The following is a 22144-nucleotide window of genomic DNA, read 5'->3' as shown; positions in this document are numbered from 1 at the left end:
TTACATGCTTTCTTATCATTGGTAGTAACTTGCTGATTATGTCATTCACCACATCAAAGTTTTTTGCTGTTACATACAGAGGCTATAGAATGCACAGAGAGAAAAATGCTATAAAATAACCTGAAAGCTGATGAATACAAAATTAATATGATCTACTCATTATTTACAATTTATAATCTATAACAACTCCTCTAATGTATAACTCATTTTCTTCCCATAGGCTAAGTCTGGAAGTCACTAAGTCTAACATATTTATCTTAGAATTTAGTTCTTGGGTACTGAAAAATCAAACATAACTGTAACAGGTTGTGTATGATAAAGGGTGACTGAGAAGCCATGGGTGCTAGAGCTCAGCATCCTGATTTCTCTTTCATTATGGCAGAACGTAGTCAGGGAGGACACTTAAAAAGAGAGCAGAGACGTTTGCTTCCTCTCCATCTGGACTTCCATCATTACAGCCTTACTCCCATGTGCTTCATATGCACAGTTCTAGGAAAATGAGGTTGGGAAGCAGCACAATTATTTTTATAAAAATTAAAATTAGTGAGCACTCTTATCATATCAGGGTTTGTAAATACTTAGATGGCATACAGATCTAGAGTGTTGAATTCTTTTATGGTGATAGATCTAGGGATCCAAAATGAATATTTTAGAAACAAGACGCCATTTCTTAACACTCCCAGGAAAAAACAAGGTACTTGTAGTATTAGCTCTCTACTGCCTCTCACATTTAGAATCTGCTCCAGAGACCTAGGAAGACAGCAGCAAGAATATAGCATGAAATCAAAGCATAGTAATCGGACAAGAAACCACTGATGTACTAGAAATCTAATAAATAACCAGACAGTGAGCAGATAAGTATATTTTCATGAAGTTAGTATCTATATTATCAGTTATCTTTGATGAGGATTGTAAGTATCTAAGAAACAGTCCCTTAAATGAGAAACAAGAAACACAGCACATGTGCTCTCTCCCTATCCATAACAACCTTGAACCCAAACCTAAGAAAACCACTTCACAAGCCATCTCTTTTACAAAGAGTTCATTCATTATTTTTTAATTTTTACTTTTTATTAATCAACTGCTATGCATAATCTATTACTTTGAAAGTAATATGAGTGAGTGTGTCTGTGTCTGTGGTGCGTTTGCATGTGTGTGTGCCTATGTGTGTGTATGTGTGTGTGTGTGTTTGTGCATATGTTTGAGTGCTTCTGATGATTTATCCAAGACCCCAATGTTACATGTCAGCTTAGTAGAATTTTATAAAAAGGACAACTTACACTAACTGACTTTGTATCTTTTTATGCAGAGGCTAACAATTATGCAAAAGCATCTTAGAATATGAAAAAAACCAGCTGTGATCTTGTGGTTGGAATGTAACAAGAAAGGAACAAATTTAAGGTTTTGTTCAGAATGTAAAATTAATCACCTATGGGTGAAAATATAGATCAGGGATCAGAAACCATACGTCCCAGAAGGAAATAATCACCTGCAAGTTTCCTTCTTACACCAATATGGCACATTGAAATATGTACATATATTCATAAACCACATACTCATAGGAACACACACACACACACACACACACACACACGGTAAGCATAGAACATTTAAAGAAAAGTAAAGCTTATGATATTTTGATGAATGTCTGAAAACATTGGCATAATTTTAAGACAACAAAGTTTTATTATAAAGAATTCCGCACATGAGATAGAGTAATAATTCACATGGGACTTTAATTCACATTATTTTAAAATATTTTGTTTTCAGAGCAATAGAAACATATTAATGTCTAATTAATATCTGCAGAGATGTGTACATCTCTTTCTGATGGTGATTTTGTTTGTAATACAGATTTCAAGACAAAGAGACTTTTTAAATAAAATATTTCTACAAATAACATTTTTAATGCATGAAAACTAAAATAGAACTAGTAGTTTTATTATATATGCTAAAATATTTCTTGACTCAAGATGAACCACAGAAATGTAAACAATTCTTAAGAGAGAAGATCAACCTTAGAATAGTTCACATGCTCCTTCTATGAGGAATAAAATGTTTTAATTGTTCAAAGACAAAAACCTTTTAATGTAAATATATTTGCCTATATCTTCAGATAGAAATAATAACTGTAAATATTGAAATTACATATTAATAGACTAAATGTGCAACAGTGAGGTGATACTATTACTACCAAGGTATGAATTTTAAAACAGATTACTAAAATCATGGAGGCATGTAGTAAAATGCTGTCCCCCAGCCATGGCATAAGCATTGACTCATGAGGACAGTGCAGTTGTTTTCTATACAATGCTAAGACCAAAAGTCAATATTTTATACATTGTTAATTATTAAAGTCAAGAAAAGGAAAGAACATGAATACAGGGAAAGGTTTGGGGATATCTTGTGATTGTTCAGGTGATTTGGCATTTCTATACTTACATGAAATTATCAAATAAAGATAATTCTAAAATCATCTGCATCTATCTATTTTAAAATATAAGCAGTGTCTGAGAGATCTACATTCAATCTTAAGAGTAAAGGAAAAAAATTTAGGCGGAAAAATCCTAATATAAAAATAGGATTAAAACATTTTCCTAATATATCCATAGAAAAACTTTACAGGTTTATCTTAATTGTAATGAAATACATTGATGATTCAAAGAATTTTCAAATGATAAAAGGCTAAAGTATAAGCAAAAAAATCAAAGAAAACTAATAAAAATTTATATATTTTTTACATATCAATTATATAGATATATAATAGTATAAAATCTATTTTGTACTATTTTTAGTTACTGTTTTGTGTAATGTGGACCTGGTATGAGTAAGAAATTGCTTGGTGATCTAAAATATCTTCATTATATTCCCCTTTGTAAGTCTAGTGCAGTGTCCACAGTGACATGTTAGAACACTGACTCTAGGTCCATTTTGTACCCATTAGTATTTATGAAAGGCAGAGAGGTGGTGATCCCTGAGTCACAGTCTATTCTGCTTTACAGCAGGAAATGTCTTCAATGCTCTACATGTTACATAGTAGTTACATTTTTGATCTGCACTAAACCCAATACTGGAAAGTGGACAATAATATAAGCCTGAGAAAAATAGACAATTATTCAATAGATATTTATGTTTACCTCAATGATAGAACTACTGTACAGTATTGTGAGGTTGTGAGTTTTATCCTAAACACCATACACAAAGATGAACATGCACACATACACACACACACACACAAACACACACACACACACACACATACCACTTTTAAATTTATAAAGGTAATTTCTGAACAGAAGACACATACAAAGATACCCTCATGACTAGATTATTCAAATAAACATGAGGATGAAAGCCATAACTTTGTAGCTGGTACTCAGAGGAAGGTATAAGGATGCATAGTAAGAGACTTAGAGAAAGAGCACAGAATGGAGATAAAGAGCTAATATATCATTGAAAACTTAGGTATGGAGAGAAAATGTAATGCTTTATGATAATATTATATAATAAAAATTGTTTATTAGACATAAATATTTTAAAATGAATAAGAATAGTGGAAACAACACACAAATCTATATATAAGCAATAAGGACTCAGGAAGGGGCAGTTTAATTCTACTAATAATACTTCACTTGGAAATATATGCTGTTGGAAATATTTGGCTCAATTTTCAGTGATATAACAAAAATATTTCCTCTTTTTGGATCTCTAGTACGTGAATCAGTCTTGTTTCATGTTGCTCTCTACACATCACATATGAGAGTCCTATGTCTGCATTGACTACAGATATAATGTAATATAATTTAATGTAAAATAATTTAATTAGTTCCACACAATACTGTCTAAATTCTCTCCCTCGGTCTCTCTGTCCCTCTGTCCCTCTCTCCCTCTGTCCCGCTCTCCCCATCCATGCTCTTCTTATGTCTCCATCTTCCATTACTTTACTAACTGTCTCTCTCCTAGTCATGAACATGGAATATTATTTTGGTTTTGTATTCACATACAGTGTCACAGCCTGCAATGTCCTCAGTGAATATCTGCATGGGAAGTTCCATTTTGTTGTGTTTCTTGGCTTCACGAATGGATCTGTGAAATGCAACAAAAATATACAATACAGCAAGATTAATTAGGAACTTATTTCAAGCTAATCGCTGTTAATATTTTTTCAGGATCATCTTAGCTTTCAATATAAGAAAATAAGTTCAGCAATATTCATTATTTGACTGGTGAATACTCAAAAATGTTTCAGAAACAGATATAGTCAGGTAATAACACATTGACCTAAGTAGTATAGCCAGTCCTCAAAATGATGTGCCTGAAACAGACAGAAGGATAGAAATTTGCTTGACCTCAAAGGAGGAAGCAGCAGATGGTTGGAGTGTATGATAGAGTGACATCTACTTAGTGGAACTTAAAATAAGACTTGAGAGTACTGTTTACTCTAATACAAAGAGGAAATAATAAATGCAGAACTTCCACCAAATTAAATAAAATAAGGAATGGACAGGAGAATGCAAAGAATTTTCCATTGACCATCTAATTAACAACTGATTTCGAGACAGAATATCAAATATATATATACATATATATATATGTATATATGTATATATATATTGAAGCACATACTACCATTCCTATATCACCAAGGAATTAAAATATTAACAAAAGTAAAATACCTTTGTAGAAAGGAATACCACCAAATGGTCTGTTCCATGGAACTGTGAAATTGAAAACTATTAGAGTCATGATAAATGGTAAGATTTTTAAGGTTATTATGCATAAAAATATCTTACGTCTGTGGCCATCAATTATGGTATAGGTATATTTGGCAGCCTCTACATGATTCTACCTCTAAATGACCTAATTTTTGTACTGCCATGCTGTCATGTGACACTTTACCATCCCTAAATATAATATTTCTCATATTTGATAAGAGAGAAACCATAAGCATTAAATAACAATCTTTTGAGATTTGACCAGAGGAATAGAAAACATTAAGAGAACAAAAGGTGATTTTCTCTTTTGTCAGAGTCTATGACAAATGCTTTTCCTTGTAAAGAGCAAAGTCACAGAGCCTAGAATGCTCATAAAACTTGTGTTTGTGTTATTTGAGTCAACTGTGTGATGACACTAAGAATTTGGATAGAAGAATGAAAAGAGCTCAAATTTGGGGTATGCATGAACTTTTCATGTGGAAAAAAATTTGAATTTTGGTGTATGTTTGATTAGAGAAGAAGGCACATGCCACACAATCCCTGTGATTCCATCAACTAAACTCAATATAATATCTATATGCCATGAGCACATCTTCTTATGAACGATTAGAATGCAAATTTGAAATTTTCCTGAACTCTGAAAATTATACCTGACTCTGATGGTGTAATGACACCGGTCCTTTTTAATTGATTATAAAAATCAGTGATATTCTGCTACAGAGACATTCAAATAATTGGGTATTGCATGAGTAACTTTTCATCATTCAACTAAATACTAATTTTTAAGAAAATGTGCGAGTATATAAAGTATTTTTCAAATTTAATTATGCTACACAATATTATTGGGAAGAGATAGATCTTTGTACTTTTAAGACACAGATAAAAATCAGATCATTTTGGGAAGAAGAATGTCTAGGATAAATAAGATCTTGTCCTGTCCACATTCTTCTAGGAAAATGCACCTCTGTCCTGCCCCATGGATCTTGTGGAGTCTTGAACATCACAGATCAAAACATAAAGCACGCTGATGCTGGGTGGAGGGTCCGTTGGTCCGGCCCTGTGGGCTCACACGAGGTTAGAGATAGCTCGCGAGGTCATGCTTCGCAAGCGCGTTCAAGATGTTGTACATGCTTCTGCATCTACACAATGGCTGGCAGTTAGACCAGCCAATCCTTTCAGACGAGGACTGCGTGGTCGTCATTTACTTCGGACACGACTAGGACCCCACTTGCATGAAGATATACAAAGTTCTGTACAGCATCGCCGAAACGAAATGGAAGATAGTGAGAAATCTTCCTCATCTTGTATGAGTTCCGTTTGGATAACCCAGGTGTCTTAAAGCAAATGGTGCTGGTGTCGCTTGTGCTCTGTGGCATCCTCTCTGATTTTCCCGAGTCTGATAGGCTTTTCTGCCGCCAATATGAGCATCTGCTGGGCTCGGCCTTATGACCTGATAAACATACAACAGTGCAACCTCCTCTGCCTGCCCGAGAACAATCACATGAAATACTATTATCATGGCCTCTCGTGGCCCAGCTCTCCTACATTGCTGAGGATGAGGTTGGGAAGATTGTGGGTTATGTTCTGGCCAAAATGGAAGAGGATCCTGATAACGTCCCTCATGGACACATCACCCCACTGGCTGTGAAGCGCTGCCACCTAAGCTTAGGCCTGGCCAAGAAGCTAATGGACCAGGCCTCCCAGGCCATGATAGAGAATTTCAGTGCAAAGTATGTCTCCCTGCATGCCAGGAAGAGCAACCGAGCAGCCTTGCACCTCTGTTCCAACACCCTGAACTTGCAGGTTAGTGAGGTGGAGCCCAAGTACTATGCAGATGGCGAAGATGCGTATGCTCTGAAGCGAGATCTCTCACGGATGGCAGCTGGTGCTGGAGAAAGGCAGGTATGTGGTTTTCGGTTCCAAGGAGAATCAGGGTAGCACACTTCCTGGTTCCGAAGAGGCCTATCAGCAGGAGAACCTGGTTGGAGATGACAGTGGCAGTGATGGCAAAGATAGCACTGATGTCCAAGACAGCTTGCAGACCTTGGGGTCCGCCCCTTAGGACCTGCTTGAGCACTACAGGTCCTTGTATTTTAGTCATATTGTTCTTGGGAACCTTGTTCTGCAGTCCAGTGACCTAAATGACTCTCCTTTCGATGCTTAGCAACCTTCTGCATAACCTGTGTGATCATGGAGGCACACCTGGACACAGAACCTGTTGTGTCGGAGTCAAGGAGGCCTGAGGACTGCCATGCAGCGCCTTTCTTGGCTTCTTCATGCTGCCATCAGATTCTGTTCAGTGCTGTACTGGTTCTGTATATCCTGCAGGTTTCCAAACCCTAGAATGCTAAAGAGGAAGTGGGGACAACTTGAGAATACCCCAGCATCCTGCCTTTGCCATTGTTTATCTGGGTTTTACTTGGAGTAGAACCGTCAAGCTAGTCCTCATGCCCTCTCCCTTGTGGGGAGTTACCAGCTCTTGCTTTCTGGGGAACTGCCTGTCCTTGCCCTCCCTTCTTTTGAAGAAGAATGCTCTCTTTCCTGGTGGGAGACGGTGATAGATTCTGGACAAATATGGGAGCAGAATTTGTAGATCTTAAGGAAATGACAAGCAGAAATTAAACTGCAATCTCTAACCTGAACAAATAAAGATATAAGGAGAACAGAAAAACCCAAACAAACAACAAAACAAAAAACAAAAACAAAACAAAAAACCATAAAGCACCTACCTACATGTGGAAATGGATATAATGAAAAGTATAGAAAATCTAGGATCATCGTATAAGGGGGAAAGTTGAGTTGGCATCCTGTATACAATCAGACTAAAATTGACTCTATTTTTGCAAACATGTTGGGTAATGAAAGTATTTGGTGAAAGGAGTTACTAGATAGATACACACTCTTCAATGATCACCAATAGCCAGAGCCTGATTATTGTTTTCTAATTGGAGAATATTAGAATGAATATACTCATTCACTGGGAAGTGAATTACACTCTATTAATTTGACCCACAATTTCTGAAGTTATCATCTTGTGATCACAGGTCTGAACTCTAGGTCTTACCAAAAGGTGGCAACAATATGTCCCATCGGCCAGTATAGGTAAATGGACTTGGAAGCAACAATGTTGTCTGACCTGAATGCATCCACTTCATCACCAATCCACAGGTAAGCCAATGGAATGACATGTTTTATCTTAAATTTCTTATTTCTATAAAGAGAATCAAATATCTGTTAGTTTAATTTGCATTGTAGTTTGTGTTGTGGTAAAATGACATGTTTTATCTTAAATTTCTTATTTCTATAAAGATAATCAAATATCTGTTAGTTTAATTTGCATTGTAGTTGGTGTTGTGGTAAAACCAAGTTCTTCCTGCCCCAGAGCAAAAAAAGACACATCCATTGCTAAAACTAAGCACAGCGGCACTTACAGAAAGCCACCTGTATCAATATTTCTTACCTGGATTTAGTTAAGGAGTAACTATTTTGCTTTGTTTTTTTCCCATAATACACAAAGGAAATTATTTCAAGATTTTTTATTTTAATTCATTACATGGAAAAATCTTTCCAGAATATAAACAAAAATATTGTTTGACTTAGTAAAATTTTCTGTTGTCTACCTCCCTGTACTAAAATATTCAATAACCTCATTCCAGTAGCTCCTGTAGAAAACCCGCAAATTATATATCACACAAGTAACCAAAAAGGCGATCCTTTTTTCCTTTAATTTAGCCAAATAATTAGAATAATGTCTTCCTATCAAGCATTCTGGTATTATTAGAAGTGTTTTTAAGAAACAATAATCTTTGAAGCATAAATTTTCTCCTTTTGTCATTCTTTTTCTGAGTAATTTGCTCTTCGAGAATTCTACATTAAAATACAATGCATTTGATGATTATTTTTGTCACTTCCTCCTTCCATTCTATCTCCTGACAGATCTCCCCACACTCATGATTTTTTTTGTATTTTTTTAGTGATGGATGGTGCATTTGCTGTGTAAACTTAGGTATTGAACTTTCCTTCAGATACTCGTGAACTAATATGTGGCTAGATAACTGAGGATAATGACTCCCTCTCAAATTCAGGGGACAGAATATCACAAGAATAAATCGTGGTTCAAAAATCCTTTATATAAACCTTTAATATTCAAAACATGGGAAGACTAATTGAACTACAAAGAAAGATTCCTCAGATAATCTAATGTAACATACTATAGTTAAAATACAAGCCATCATGCAACATGTACTTCAAGATATACATACACACGTCTCAATAATGAGATGTTTATATTTACATTTTATATTCACCATTTAAACATACACACACACACACACACAAACACACACACATATCTCTCAAAATTCCCAAGAAATGTTTGAACCTGAAACCTCTAATTCCAATGTCTGATAAGAGATAATCTTCCTTGAAAATGGAAATAACAATAATCACTTCTTATAAACTTGATAAACTTCTTTCCATAATGTGGATGAGAATCTAAAAATAGTTTTAATTACAATTGCAACATGACAGAAGGGACCATATGTACTGCCTTTAAGAAACCAACCATTTCTGTTTCCTTTATTCTCAACACAAAGTTAAGTTTACTTCCTTCCATCAACTACACTTATATGGCAAATGATCAGTTTATTTCTTTTTACATTTCTGATGAGTTGATTACTATCTTTTAAAATAAAATGTGAAGATTTCCCACTGTGGAAAGAAAGGGAGCTCTGTACCAAAAAAAAAAAAAACAAGAAAGATGGACAGATTGACAGACACCCAGTCCATTCTTTTATATTCAGCCTGCCTCAGACAATAATTACCATTTTCTGTGAAGGAGCTTACATGACTGATCAGGGTTGCCAGAAAAACGTACCCAGTTGGTATATTTATAATGTATAGAAGAACTCTCACCTGAATATTTTATTTTTCTCACAATCTGTGAAATGGATCTTCTGGAAAATAATTCACTGATGATCAGAAAATTTAACCCCTGCCACCCCCAAAACGGAATAGACTATTTTACTGATGTTTGTCTGATAAATTTATGTACTTATGAGAACACCACTTAAGATATTTACTTGATAGTATCAATACCAGCATCACATATTCTAGAAGGCTGTGATCATAAGTAGTGGAGATTATATATGATGTGCTCCCAGAAAACATCTCTATGGCCATAAATTCTAATATAACCAAGTAAACCGTTTCATTCAATCACAACAGTTTTCTGTAGTGTCTGCAGAATCACCAAGCAAGACTTAGTGCCAGCAGTTTCCCTTGATAGTGGAGAGATAGAAGCTGCTTCCTGTCTCTTCATGCTAATCTGGAAGCTATGAGGTCAGGAGGCTTACATGTGTAGCCCCTTACGACCAAAAATCTTGCTTCTGTAATCTATTTGTAAACACCAAGCAAGAAGGCTCCTGCTTATCAGGAGTTTAATATTTTATTTAGAGAAATGTGTCACTATATAGTTCACAGGGCTCTCATTACCAGTTGTAATACTCCTAAGTTAGTTTTTAAAAAATGCTAGAAATGTGGGCACATGCCTGCATAACTGTCTCCTTGGTAGCATGTCACTAATCTTTCACCAGACTCAAACAGCAGAGTAGTACTTTAATTAATTTTTTAAATGTGCCCAAAGAATGTGTCAAAACAAATTGAGAAATATATAGGAGTAGTCCAGTAAGCGTCAACCCTACTCAAAGAAGTATATGCCACTAAGGAAACTTGAGAGTAAGAGAAATCTCCCCTAGGATTGTCAATTAGATTGCCTATCTAATACCAAATACACATTCCTGAAAAAACAAATACAAGCAATATTATACTGACTGAGTAGGTTATATTTAAGTACTTAGAAGCTGTACATATATATGTATCCATGCATATCTATTATATATGTGTATCTTATGTTAGCTTACATATAAAATAATGTGTAAGAATGAGTAACAAAAAATAAAACCAGAAAGCCATGATTTTAAAAGAGAACAAGGAGGGGTATATGGAAGGATGTGGAAGGACATGGACGAGGAAAAAGAAGGAGAATGTAAAGTAATTATAATCTCAAAAATAAAGGAATTTATAAACAGTTTTGTACCTTAAGGGCTTTCCACTGAGTAGCCTCTTATAGTAAGGAAAGCATGATGCGTATACTTATAGTTTACTGGATACCACCAAAATGTCATCGAACAAGGTCAGATAACGTTTCTTTCTTTTCCACCCTCTTTGGATAACCACAGCACCTTGGTAAACCACGGTTCGATTTTCTTGTCCTACATCTTCCTCCTTAGTCGTGTCCATATTCAAAAAAAACCAATTCTCCTGATGCAGAGCTCCACCTAGAGAACAAGTGTTCAGTGGATAAGTTAAAAAACAATGTTCATACTGGATTTCAAAGGGTGAACGGTGTTAAAATGCAGACTCAGTTTTCCAAGCATGATTCTGTTGAGCTATAGACAGCTTTAAAATGTAACAGAAACTATGTCATGGATGAAGGGAACTACTGGGAATGTATTGAAGAAGTAGGATCTTTTCAGAAGTGGGACCCTTTTCAGAAGTATCATGGGAATAGTTTGAAGAAGTGTAGTTGGTAGGATATAGAGCAATGGTTCTCAAACTCTAAATGCTACAGCACTTGAATGCAGTTACTAAACTTGTAGTAATACCCTCCAATAAAATTATTGCATTGCTACTTTATAACTGATTTTTTTGAAACTTTGATAAATCCTAATGTACATATACATTATGTCACATATCAGATATGATACTCTGAGAAAATGCTATAACTAAACCTTTGTGAGCTAACATTGTAGATGTGCTGAAAATAATCAGGTTACTTGATTTAAACCAGTTAGGTCTCTGGGAGAGTCTCAGAATTGTCAGGCTTGGTCCAGCTCAAGATACAAGAAAGAAAGATTCCTGATAGTTACAAACAAAACAACAACAAGAACAACAAAAGGAAAAATGAAAAAATACAAGAATTCATTAAAAAAAATTGTGAAATTGGTCTTGTCTAGCAAAGGTAGACATTTCCCCTTACTGTGGCAAAAGGGACATAAGGCTCTCCATTGACTTGTTCATATAAGGATATCAATTTCCATTCTGACCTTCTTTATTCTTGAAGGGGGTAATCATACTTGGTATAAATTTAAAAACCCACATCTAGGTTACAGACCTTTTCCAACATCCTCATCCCCTTCTTCATTATACTAACTCCTAACATGTGCTAGAACCCCCTTCTTCTCTTTGTGAGTCCTTTTCCGTGACCAAGCTATCTCCATTCTCTCTTCTGATAGTCTTCCTTGTCTTTTCCCAGACTTGGTCAAGCCTGTTTCTGTTTTCTATATTCTGAAATTTTCCATGTGCCTCTGAACATTTTTCTTTCTTATCCATAATAAAATTATTCTCTATTTTAAAAAAAAACAGGATAGCTAAAACTATCCTCAACAATAAAAGGACTTCAGGGGGAATCACTATCCCTGAACTCAAGCAGTATTACAGAGCAATAGTGATAAAAACTGCATGGTATTGGTACAGAGACAGACACATAAACCAATGGAACAGAATTGAAGACCCAGAAATGAACCCACACACCTATGGGCACTTGATTTTTGACAAAGGAGCCAAAATCATCAAATGGAAAAAAGATAGCATTTTCAGCAAATGGTGCTGGTTCAACTGGAGGTCATCATGTAGAAGAATGCAGATCGATCCATGCTTATCACCCTGTACAAAGCTTAAATCCAAGTGGATCAGGGACCTCCTCATCAAACCAGACACACTCAAACTAATAGAAGAAAAACTAGGGAAGCGTCTGGAACACATGGGAAATGGAAAAAAATTTCCTGAACAAAACACCAATGGCTTATGCTCTAAGATCAAGAATCGACAAATGGGATCTCATAAAACTGCAAAGCTTGTGTAAGGCAAAGGACACTGTGGTTAGGACAAAACGGCAACCAACAGATTGGGAAGAGATCTTTATGAATCCTATAACAGATAGAGGGCTTATATCCAAAATATACAAAGAACTCAAGAAGTTAGACCACAGGGAGACAAATAACCCTTTTAAAAATGGGGTTCAGAGCTAAACAAAGAATTCACAGCTGAGGAATGCCGAATGGCTGAGAAACACCTAAAGAAATGTTCAACATCTTTAGTCATAAGGGAAATGCAAATCAAAACAACCCTGAGATTTCACCTCACTCCAGTGAGAATGGCTAAGATCAAAAACAGAGGTGACAGCAAATGCTGGCGAGGATGTGGAGAAAGAGGAACACTCCTCCATTGTTGGTGGATTGCAGACTGGTACAACCAATCTGGAAATCAGTCTGGAGGTTCCTCAGAAAATTGGACATTGAACTGCCTGAGGATCCAGCTATACCTCTCTTGGGCATATACCCAAAAGATGCCCCAACATATAAAAAAGCCACGTGCTCCACTATGTTCATAGCAGCCTTATTTATAATAGCCAGAAGCTGGAAAGAACCCAGATGCCCTTCAGCAGAGGAATGGATACAGAAAATGTGGTACATCTACACAATGGAATATTACTCAGCTATCAAAAACAATGACTTTATGAAATTCATAGGCAAATGAAGGGAACTGGAAAATATCATCCTGAGTGAGGTAACCTAATCACAGAAAAACACACATGGTATGCACTCATTGATAAATGGCTACTAGCCCAAATGCTTGAATTACCCTAGATGCCTAGAACAAATGAAACCCAAGATGGATGATCAAAATGGGAATGCTTCACTCCTTCTTTAAAAGGGGAGCAAGAATACCCATGGCAGGGAATATAGAGGCAAAGATTATAACATACACAGAAGGAACACCCATTCAGAGCCTGCCCCACATGTGGCCCACACATACACAGCAATCCAATTAGACAAGATGGATGAAGCAAAGGAGTGCAGGCCGACAGGAGCTGGATGTAGATCGCTCCTGAGAGAAACAACCAGAATACAGCAAATACAGAGGCGAATGGCAGCAGCAAACCACTGAACTGAGAATAGGACCCCCGTTGAAGGAATCAGAGAAAGAACTGGAAGAGCTTGAAGGGGCTCGAGACCCCATATGTACAACAATGCCAAGCAACCAGAGCTTCCAGGGACTAAGCCACTACCTAAAGACTGTACATGGACTGACCCTGGACTCTGACCTCATAGGTAGCAATGAATATCCTAGTAAGAGCACCAGAGGAAGGGGAAGCCCTGGGTCCTGCTAAGACTTAACCCCCAGTGAACTAGATTGTTGGGGGGAGGGCGGCAATGGAGGGAGGATCGGGAGGGGAACACCCATAAAGAAGGGGAGGGGGAGGGATTAGGGGGATGTTTGCCCGGAAACCGGGAAAGGTAATAACACTCGAAATGTAAATAAGAGCCCACACCGGCGGATCCCGGACCGCAGCAGCTCTCTGCTCCCAAACCCCGTGGGAGAGAGACCTCACCGCCTGATCAGGGGGGCACTCCTGAGGCTGCAGAGCGGAGGAGACCACCAACACTGCCCACCCCTGCCCACATCCCTGGCCCAAGAGGCAACTGTATAAGGCCTCTGGGTTCCCGTAGGGGAGGGCCCGGGAGCGGCAGGACCCCTGCGCCTGAGACACTGCCGGAACCTGAAGGAAACAGACCGGATAAACAGTTCTCTGCACCCAAATCCCGTGGGAGGGAGAGCTGAACCTTCAGAGAGGCGGACACGCCTGGGAAACCAGAAGAGACTGCACTCTGTGCACATCCAGGCGCCAGAGGAAAACACCGAACGCCATCTGGAACCCTGGTGCACGGAGGCTCCCGGAAAGAGCGGCGCAGATTTTCCCGGTTGCTGCCACAGCGGAGAGGACTTGGGCAGTACCCCACGAGCAAACTTGAGCCTTGGAACCACAGGTAGGACCAACTTTTCCCCTGCAAGAAACCTGCCTGGTGAACTCAAGACACAGGCCCACAGGAACAGCTGAAGACCTGTAGAGAGGAAAAACTACACGCCCGAAAGCAGAACACTCTGTCCCCATAACTGGCTGAAAGAAAACAGGAAAACAGGTCTACAGCACTCCTGACACACAGGTTATAGGACAGTCTAGCCACTGTCAGAAATAGCAGAACAAAGTAACACTAGAGATAATCTGATGGCGAGAGGCAAGCGCAGGAACCCAAGCAACAGAAACCAAGACTACATGGCATCATCGGAGCCCAATTCTCCCACCAAAGCAAACACGGAATATCCAAACACACCAGAAAAGCAAGACCTAGTTTCAAAATCATATTTGATCATGATGCTGGAGGACTTCAAGAAAGACATAAAGAACTCCCTTAGAGAACAAGTAGAAGCCTACAGAGAGGAATCGCAAAAATCCCTGAAAGAATTCCAGGAAAACACAATCAAACAGTTGAAGGAATTAAAAATGGAAATAGAAGCAATCAAGAAAGAACACATGGAAACAACCCTGGACATAGAAAATCAAAAGAAAAGACAAGGAGCTGTAGATACAAGCTTCACCAACAGAATTCAAGAGATGGAAGAGAGAATCTCGGGAGCAGAAGATTCCATAGAAATCATTGACTCAACTGTCAAAGATAATGTAAAGCGGAAAAAGCTACTGGTCCAAAACATACAGGAAATCCAGGACTCAATGAGAAGATCAAACCTAAGGATAATAGGTATAGAAGAGAGTGAAGACTCCCAGCTCAAAGGACCAGTAAATATCTTCAACAAAATCATAGAAGAAAACTTCCCTAACCTAAAAAAAGAGATACCCATAGGCATACAAGAAGCCTACAGAACTCCAAATAGATTGGACCAGAAAAGAAACACCTCCCGTCACATAATTGTCAAAACACCAAACGCACAAAATAAAGAAAGAATATTAAAAGCAGTAAGGGAAAAAGGTCAAGTAACATATAAAGGCAGACCTATCAGAATCACACCAGACTTTTCGCCAGAAACTATGAAGGCCAGAAGATCCTGGACAGATGTCATACAGACCCTAAGAGAACACAAATGCCAGCCCAGGTTACTGTATCCTGCAAAACTCTCAATTAACATAGATGGAGAAACCAAGATATTCCATGACAAAACCAAATTTACACAATATCTTTCTACAAGTCCAGCACTATAAAGGATAATAAAGGGTAAAGCCCAACATAAGGAGGCAAGCTATACCCTAGAAGCAAGAAACTAATCATCTTGGCAACAAAACAAAGAGAATGAAAGCACACAAACATAACCTCACTTCCAAATATGAATATAACGGGAAGCAATAATCACTATTCCTTAATATCTCTCAATATCAATGGCCTCAACTCCCCAATAAAAAGACATAGATTAACAAACTGGATACGCAACGAGGACCCTGCATTCTGCTGCCTACAGGAAACACACCTCAGAGACAAAGACAGACATTACCTCAGAGTGAAAGGCTGGAAAACAATTTTCCAAGCAAATGGTCAGAAGAAGCAAGCTGGAGTAGCCATTCTAATATCAAATAAAATCAATTTTCAACTAAAAGTCATCAAAAAAGATAAGGAAGGACACTTCATATTCATCAAAGGAAAAATCCACCAAGATGAACTCTCAATCCTAAATATCTATGCCCCAAATACAAGGGCACCTACATATGTAAAAGAAACCTTACTAAAGCTCAAAACACACATTGCACCTCACAAAATAATAGTGGGAGATTTCAACACCCCACTCTCATCAATGGACAGATCATGGAAACAGAAATTAAACAGAGATGTAGACAGACTAAGAGAAGTCATGAGCCAAATGGACTTAACGGATATTTATAGAACATTCTATCCTAAAGCAAAAGGATATACCTTCTTCTCAGCTCCTCATGGTACTTTCTCCAAAATTGACCATATAATTGGTCAAAAAACGGGCTTCAACAGGTACAGAAAGATAGAAATAATCCCATGCGTGCTATCGGACCACCACGGCCTAAAACTGGTCTTCAATAACAATAAGGGAAGAATGCCCACATATACGTGGAAATTGAACAATGCTCTACTCAATGATAACCTGGTCAAGGAAGAAATAAAGAAAGAAATTAAAAACTTTTTAGAATTTAATGAAAATGAAGGTACAACATACCCAAACTTATGGGACACAATGAAAGCTGTGCTAAGAGGAAAACTCATAGCGCTGAATGCCTGCAGAAAGAAACAGGAAAGAGCATATGTCAGCAGCTTAACAGCACACCTAAAAGCTCTAGAACAAAAAGAAGCAAATACACCCAGGAGGAGTAGAAGGCAGGAAATAATCAAACTCAAAGCTGAAATCAACCAAGTAGAAACAAAAAGGACCATAGAAAGAATCAACAGAACCAAAAGTTGGTTCTTTGAGAAAATCAACAAGATAGATAAACCCTTAGCCAGACTAACGAGAGGACACAGAGAGTGCATCCAAATTAACAAAATCAGAAATGAAAAGGGAGACATAACTACAGATTCAGAGGAAATTCAAAAAATCATCAGATCTTACTATAAAAACCTATATTCAACAAAACTTGAAAATCTTCAGGAAATGGACAATTTCCTAGACAGATACCAGGTATCGAAGTTAAATCAGGAACAGATAAACCAGTTAAACAACCCCATAACTCCTAAGGAAATAGAAGCAGTCATTAAAGGTGTCCCAACCAAAAAGAGCCCAGGTCCAGATGGGTTTAGTGCAGAATTCTATCAAACCTTCATAGAAGACCTTATACCAATATTATCCAAACTATTCCACAAAATTGAAACAGATGGAGCCCTACCGAATTCCTTCTATGAAGCCACAATTACTCTTATACCTAAACCACACAAAGACCCAACAAAGAAAGAGAACTTCAGACCAATTTCCCTTATGAATATCGACGCAAAAATACTCAATAAAATTCTGGCAAACCGAATTCAAGAGCACATCAAAACAATCATCCACCATGATCAAGTAGGCTTCATCCCAGGCATGCAGGGATGGTTTAATATAAGGAAAACCATCAACGTGATCCATCATATAAACAAACTGAAAGAACAGAACCACATGATCATTTCATTAGATGCTGAGAAAGCATTTGACAAAATTCAACACCACTTCATGATAAAAGTCCTGGAAAGAATAGGTATTCAAGGCCCATACCTAAACATAGTAAAAGCCATATACAGCAAACCTGTTGCTAACATTAAACTAAATGGAGAGAAATTGAAGCAATCCCACTAAAATCAGGGACTAGACAAGGCTGCCCACTCTCTCCCTACTTATTCAATATAGTTCTTGAAGTTCTAGCCAGAGCAATCAGACAACAAAAGGAGATCAAGGGGATACAGATCGGAAAAGAAGAGGTCAAAATATCACTATTTGCAGACGACATGATAATATATTTAAGTGATCCCAAAAGTTCCACCAGAGAACTACTAAAGCTGATAAACAACTTCAGCAAAGTGGCTGGGTATAAAATTAACTCAAATAAATCAGTTGCCTTCCTCTATACAAAAGAGAAACAAGCCGAGAAAGAAATTAGGGAAACGACACCCTTCATAATAGACCCAAATAATATAAAGTACCTCGGTGTGACTTTAACCAAGCAAGTAAAAGATCTGTACAATAAGAACTTCAAGACACTGAGGAAAGAAATTGAAGAAGACCTCAGAAGATGGAAAGATCTCCCATGCTCATGGATTGGCAGGATTAATATAGTAAAAATGGCCATTTTACCAAAAGCAATCTACAGATTCAATGCAATCCCCATCAAAATACCAATCCAATTCTTCAAAGAGTTAGACAGAACAATTTGCAAATTCATCTGGAATAACAAAAAACCCAGGATAGCTAAAGCTATCCTCAACAATAAGAGGACTTCAGGGGGAATCACTATCCCTGAACTCAAGCAGTATTACAGAGCAATAGTGATAAAAACTGCATGGTATTGGTACAGAGACAGACAGATAGACCAATGGAATAGAATTGAAGACCCAGAAATGAACCCACACACCTATGGGCACTTGATTTTTGACAAAGGAGCCAAAACCATCCAATGGAAAAAAGATAGCATTTTCAGCAAATGGTTCTGGTTCAACTGGAGGGCAACATGTAGAAGAATGCAGATCGATCCATGCTTATCACCCTGTACAAAGCTTAAGTCCAAGTGGATCAAGGACCTCCACATCAAACCAGACACACTCAAACTAATAGAAGAAAAACTAGGGAAGCATCTCGAACACATGGGCACTGGAAAAAATTTCCTGAACAAAACACCAATGGCTTATGCTCTAAGATCAAGAATCGACAAATGGGATCTCATAAAACTGCAAAGCTTCTGTAAGGCAAAGGACACTGTGGTTAGGACAAAACGACAACCAACAGATTGGGAAAAGATCTTTACCAATCCTATAACAGATAGAGGCCTTATATCCAAAATATACAAAGAACTCAAGAAGTTAGACCGCAGGGAAACAAATAACCCTATTAAAAAATGGGGTTCAGAGCTGAACAAAGAATTCACAGCTGAGGAATGCCGAATGGCTGAGAAACACCTAAAGAAATGTTCAACATCTTTAGTCATAAGGGAAATGCAAATCAAAACAACCCTGAGATTTCACCTCACACCAGTGAGAATGGCTAAGATCAAAAACTCAGGTGACAGCAGATGCTGGCGAGGATGTGGAGAAAGAGGAACACTCCTCCATTGTTGGTGGGATTGCAGACTGGTAAAACCATTCTGGAAATCAGTCTGGAGGTTCCTCAGAAAATTGGACATTGAACTGCCTGAGGATCCAGCCATACCTCTCTTGGGCATATACCCAAAAGATGCCTCAACATATAAAAGAGACACGTGCTCCACTATGTTCATCGCAGCCTTATTTATAATAGCCAGAAACTGGAAAGAACCCAGATGCCCTTCAACAGAGGAATGGATACAGAAAATGTGGTACATCTACACAATGGAATATTACTCAGCTATCAAAAACAACGAGTTTATGAAATTCGTAGGCAAATGGTTGGAACTGGAAAATATCATCCTGAGTGAGCTAACCCACTCACAGAAAGACATACATGGTATGCACTCATTGATAAGTGGCTATTAGCCCAAATGCTTGAATTACCCTAGATCCCTAGAACAAAGGAAACTCAAGACGGATGATCAAAATGTGAATGCTTCACTCCTTCTTTAAATGAGGAAAAAGAATACCCTTGGCAGGGAAGGGAGAGGCAAAGATTAAAACAGAGACTGAAGGAACACCCATTCAGAGCCTGCCCCACAGGTGGCCCATACATATACAGCCACCCAATTAGACAAGATGGATGAAGCAAAGAAGTGCAGACCGACAGGAGCCGGATGTAGATCGCTCCTGAGAGACACAGCCAGAATACAGCAAATACAGAGGCGAATGCCAGCAGCAAACCACTGAACTGAGAATAGGTCCCCCGTTGAAGGAATCAGAGAAAGAACTGGAAGAGCTTGAAGGTGCTCGAGACCCCAAAAGTACAACAATGTCAAGCAACCAGAGCTTCCAGGGACTAAGCCACTACCTAAAGACTATACATGGACTTACCCTGGACTCTGTCCCCATAGGTAGCAATGAATATCCTAGTAAGAGCACCAGTGGAAGGGGAAGCCCTGGGTCCTGCTAAGACTGAACCCCCAGTGAACTAGACTATGCGGGGAGGGTGGCAATGGGGGGAGGTTTGGGAGGGGAACACCCACAAGGAAGGGGAGGGGGGAGGGTGATGTTTGTCCGGAAACCGGGAAAGGGAATAACACTTGAAATGTATATAAGAAATACTCAAGATAATAAAAAAAAATAAAAAAAAAATGGTGTTCAGAGCTGAACAAAAAAAAAAAAAAGAAATGTAAATAAGAAATACTCAAGTTAATAAAAATAAATAAATAAGGGTTGGGGATTTAGCTCAGTGGTAGAGCGCTTGCCTAGGAAGGACAAGGCCCTGGGTTCGATCCCCAGCTCCAAAAAAAAAATAAATAAATAAATAAATAAATAAATAAATAAATAAATATATAACAAATAAAAGAAAAAGTAATAAGGGAGTGGCTCCTGTTTTCGTGGTTTCTTTATTGTGCCCTGCTCTTTCAGTTTGGATATTTAAAATATTTACTTACTCAAGTGACTATAATTCATCCCACTATATATATATATATATATATATATATATATATATATATATATATATATATATATAACATCTTTCAAAGAATATGTACAGAAATGTCATAGCTTTCACTTAGAAAGGACTTAAGACCTTAAGACTCACATGAATCAAAAGGAGAACAGACAATAGTTGCCATCACACACATCAAGCAATATTGTAAAGATATGTTTAAAAAAATAGTAGTACCTCAGCTTCATGAACAAAATTTTAAGTTAATGACCATGTCATGAAAGTTGTGCATGTCTCATCTGAGTCAGTGTTAAATTCTGAGTATTAGATTCCAAAGGGCACAATGTGTGTTGGAAACAATAACAATTTCTTAAAAACCAGAGAATTCTTAAATTGTGGGTTAGATTTACCAGTTTCTTAAAATAAAAATCTACAGTCATGGGAGGTAAAGTAATTGGATTGACCATAAAATAATCCTCACTTCTAACTTATACAGTTTTTAAAACTTTACAAAAATTATTCTCCTGTGTAGTACAAAATATACCCCTCTCGATGTGATAACTGTGTTTCTGTAGAAGATTGGTACTGAATATTGCTATAATGATTACCCTATCAAGAAACCACTGCTAAGTTGTTATTTCATATGATCTTAAATAATCAAGACAGAACACTTCATGATATCATAAGTCTATCATGAGAATCAAATTATATAAATATATACCTTTTTAGTAGAGCCTGCAATGAAGAACTTATCAAACAATGTGAAATTTTCATTTGCCTTCCTGCCTCTAGACACCAAACTGGTGACTACAGTGGCTAGAAAACTACTGAAGTCTCAGGATTCTGTAGTTGTCAGGCTGAAGGACCACTGTGATGTCAATATTCTAAGGCACATGTCATCTGGCAAAGTGACACGTGCATTTCATTTACTCTCCCTGTGGCTTTAAAACATATTTTTTGTACACAGGTGGAACCACAAGTGTTATAATGAATAACATTTTCACACCTATAAATATACATATAGATGTAGATATACCTATATGATATAGATGAGATAGAAGACACATACATGGATAGATAGATAGACAGATAGACAGATAGATAGATAGATAGATAGATAGATAGATAGATAGATAGAGAGATAGAGAGATAGAGAGATAGAGAGATAGAGAGATAGAGAGATAGAGAGATAGAGAGATAGAGAGGGATTGATGGGTGGACAGATGGATGGACAGACGGACAGGAGATAGATGGTTAGACAGGCGTGTATAAGAAGATATTGATTTAAAATATTGTGAAATGCATATGAATCTTCAAAAATTGTCAATTCT

General features: G+C 37.6%; 1 long non-coding RNA gene and 2 pseudogenes across 2 annotated transcripts; 2 read left to right on the top strand and 1 right to left on the bottom strand.

The window, feature by feature from the left end:
• Positions 1-28: 28 nt before the first annotated feature.
• LOC134481239 (uncharacterized) lies at positions 29-21681 on the bottom strand. 2 transcript variants are annotated; one of them, XR_010056646.1, is made up of 5 exons: positions 21535-21681; positions 10813-11053; positions 7780-7926; positions 4005-4086; positions 29-82 (listed from the first exon to the last, which is right to left on the bottom strand). It is a non-coding gene; the product is annotated as an uncharacterized LOC134481239 (long non-coding RNA). The 2 variants fall into 2 exon arrangements; XR_010056647.1 differs by lacking the exon at positions 29-82 and having other exon boundaries at positions 2792-4086; positions 7780-8016.
• Positions 5834-6025, top strand: LOC134481236 (thioredoxin-like protein 4A; annotated as a pseudogene).
• The window catches only part of LOC134481233 (N-alpha-acetyltransferase 11-like), a 39661-nt pseudogene continuing 23652 nt past the window's right edge, over positions 6136-22144 (top strand).

The sequence above is a fragment of the Rattus norvegicus genome, chromosome 12, assembly GCF_036323735.1.
Source record: "Rattus norvegicus strain BN/NHsdMcwi chromosome 12, GRCr8, whole genome shotgun sequence".
Taxonomy (NCBI): domain Eukaryota; kingdom Metazoa; phylum Chordata; class Mammalia; order Rodentia; family Muridae; genus Rattus; species Rattus norvegicus.
Note: the sequence above shows the minus strand (reverse complement) of the source record. Positions and strands in the feature narration are given on the sequence as shown.